This window comes from Macrobrachium nipponense, chromosome 31 (genome assembly GCF_015104395.2).
Source record: "Macrobrachium nipponense isolate FS-2020 chromosome 31, ASM1510439v2, whole genome shotgun sequence".
NCBI lineage: Eukaryota > Metazoa > Arthropoda > Malacostraca > Decapoda > Palaemonidae > Macrobrachium > Macrobrachium nipponense.
In genome coordinates this window covers 67,918,635-67,921,134 of record NC_061093.1, presented here as the reverse complement: position 1 = coordinate 67,921,134, position 2,500 = coordinate 67,918,635, and the positions used below count along the sequence as shown (strand labels likewise).

General features: G+C 38.2%; 1 protein-coding gene across 1 annotated transcript in view; it reads left to right on the top strand.

Annotated features, from left to right (window-relative positions):
- The window catches only part of LOC135206893 (mitotic spindle assembly checkpoint protein MAD1-like), a 37,443-nt gene that overhangs the window by 32,861 nt on the left and 2,082 nt on the right, over positions 1-2,500 (top strand). The window lies entirely within an intron of this gene.

Here is a 2,500-nt window from a genome sequence, read left to right as displayed (position 1 = left end):
ATGTCGCAATACCATGGGACCCACCAGTTAAGAAGAGAGAGGGAGGGAAAAAATGGATAAGTATCAAGATCTGAAAATAGAAAATAAGAAGGATATGGGATATGCTAGTGGAAATCGTACCCATAATCATAGGAGCACTAGGCACGATCCCAAGATCCCTGAAAAGGATCTAGAAAAACTAGAGGCTGAAGTAGCTCCAGACTAATGCAGAAGAGTGTGATCCTAGAACGGCACACATAGTAAGAAAGTGATGGACTCCTAAGGAGGCAGGATGCAACCCGGAACCCCACACTAATAAATACCACCCAGTCGAATTGGAGGACTGTGATAGAGCAAAAAAAAAAAAAAAAAAAAAAATAATAATAATAATATTTGAAAGAAGACCCTCTTTGAAGAAATAATATACAGCGCAGGAATAGTGGAATGGACGAAGGCAGAACTCCGCAGCATAGATCAGAAAACCAGGAAACATATGACAATACACAAAGCACTACACCCAAGAGCAAATACGGACAGACTATACATAACACGAAAGGAAGGAGGGAGAGGACTGCTAAGTATAGAGGACTGCGTCAACATCGAGAACAGAGCACTGGGGCAATATCTGAAAACCAGTGAAGACGAGTGTCTAAAGAGTGCATGGGAAGAAGGACTAATAAAAGTAGACGAAGACCCAGAAATATACAGAGACAGGAGGATGATGACAGACAGAACAGAGGACTGGCACAACAAGCCAATGCACGGACAATACATGAGACAGACTAAAGAACTAGCCAGCGATGACACCATGGCAATGGCTACAGAGGGGAGAGCTAAAGAGGAAACTGAGGAATGATAACAGCGGCACTAGATCAGGCCCTAAGAACCAGATATGTTCAAAGAACGATAGACGGAAACAACATCTCTCCCATATGTAGAAAGTGCAATACGAAAAATGAAACCAGAAAACACATAACAAGCGAATGCCCGGCACTTGCACAGAACCAGTACAAAAAGAGGCATGATTCAGTAGCAAAAGCCCTCCACTGGAGCCTGTGCAAGAAACATCAGCTACCTTGCAGTAATAAGTGGTACGAGCACCAACCTGAGGGAGTGATAGAAAACGATCAGGTTAAGATCCTCTGGGACTATGGTATCAGAACAGATAGGGTGATACGTGCAAATAGACCAGACGTGACGTTGATTGATAAAGTCAAGAAGAAAGTATCACTCATTGATATCGCAATACCATGGGACACCAGGAGTTGAAGGGAAGAGAGGGAAAAAATGGATAAGTATCAAGATCTGAAAATAGAAATAAGAAGGATATGGGATATGCCAGTGGAAATTGTACCCATGATCATAGGAGCACTAGGCACGATCCCAAGATCCCTGAAAGGGAATCTAGAAAAACTAGAAGCTGAAGTAGCTCCAGGACTCATGCTGTTAAAATATGCTGTTCGAAAAGGCCGTTGAAATGCTGTTTTGATGCTGTCCAGAAAATGTCAAAAGTGCAGTTCCAAAATGCTGTTTAAAGATAATGTTCGAAAATGCTGCTTAGAAAGACGCTGTTTGAAAGTGCTGTTAAAAGATGTTTTTAAAGATGTTAAAAACGCTGTTGGAAGGTGCTGTTAAAAACGCTGTTAGAAGGTGCTGTTAAACGCTGTTAAAATGTGCTGTTAGAAGCTGTTAAAAACGCTGTTAGAAGGTGCTGTTAAAAGATGCTGTTAAAACGCTGTTAGAAGTTGCTGTTAGATGCTGTTAAAAACGCCGTTAGAAGGTGCTGTTAAAACGCTGTTAGATGCTGTTAAAAACGCTATTTGAAGGTACTGTTAAAAAGCTGTTTTTAAGATTATGATAAAAACGCTGTTAGAAGGTGCTTTTAAAAGATGCTGTTAAAAACGCTGTTAGAAGGTGCTGTTAAAACGCTGTTTGAATGCACTGTTAGCTGCTGTTAAAACGGTGTTTGAAGGTGCTTTTAAAAAGAAGCTGTTAAAAAGCTCTTGCCAGTGCTGTTAAAAGATGCTGTTAAAAATGCACTTCGAAGCGCTGTTCAAACGCTGTTTGAGTGTGCTGTTAAAAGATGCTGTTAAAACGCTGTTTGAAAGTGCTGTTAAAAACGCTGTTAGAAAATGTGGGGGTAGGGTGTAGGTATGCGCTCAACATTCAACCCTATTTTGAAGGTGTTGCTGACTATATTTATAAAATGAATCAAATAAATGACTATAAATTCGATGAAACTGCATCCTAATCTCTCTCTCTCTCTCTCTCTCTCTCTCTCTCTCTCTCTCTCTCTCTCTCTCATATGGTAAAGTATCAACAGTGATCAGAGACACTGATGAAAATATCCAAAATGTATGGTTGCAAATATATATTATATATATATATATATATATATATATATATAATATATATATATATATATATATATATATATATATATATATATATATATATATATATATATATATACACATACACATACACATATATATATATATATATATATATATATATATAT